The following is a 595-nucleotide window of genomic DNA, read 5'->3' as shown; positions in this document are numbered from 1 at the left end:
TTGAGTTTGACGAGTCTCGCTTCGTCAATGCGATGACTCAAACAAGATTTACTTCAGTATTTAAAGGAAAGAAGTGTATACAAGATCGAGTTTTTGAGAGTCCTGGATGAGAAATTGAACGAGTTATTGCTGAGCGGAGGTGGGAAAACTTTTGTTACACCACCAATAAAGCTGATGCAAATGTTGTGAAGGAATTCTACGCCAATGTAATCTATTCTGAAGATGGAATCGTTCAAGTGCGGGGATTTCCTGTTGAATTTATTGCCGCCCGCATCAACACCTTTTACGAAGTCCCAGACATTTAGAACTGCCACTATGAATCCTTTAGTAAGATGGAAGGCCCCTTGAATGGTGTGATCAACTTTCTCGCTGATGGAAAAGGAACATGGAAGATAAAGCAATGAGAAAGAGTAAATTTTTATGCTTCCATGCTGAATGTCATATCTAAGGCATGACACTATTTTATTTCCTCTACTCTGTTACCGACTTATCACCATAGTGAGGTAACTAGAGATAGAGCTATTCTAAATTTCTGTATTCAGAATAATAGAACTATAAATGTGGGGAGAATTATTTTTAAGAATATATTGACTAC

This window comes from Phalaenopsis equestris, unplaced genomic scaffold, assembly GCF_001263595.1.
Source record: "Phalaenopsis equestris unplaced genomic scaffold, ASM126359v1 Scaffold000052, whole genome shotgun sequence".
NCBI lineage: Eukaryota > Viridiplantae > Streptophyta > Magnoliopsida > Asparagales > Orchidaceae > Phalaenopsis > Phalaenopsis equestris.
Note: the sequence above shows the minus strand (reverse complement) of the source record.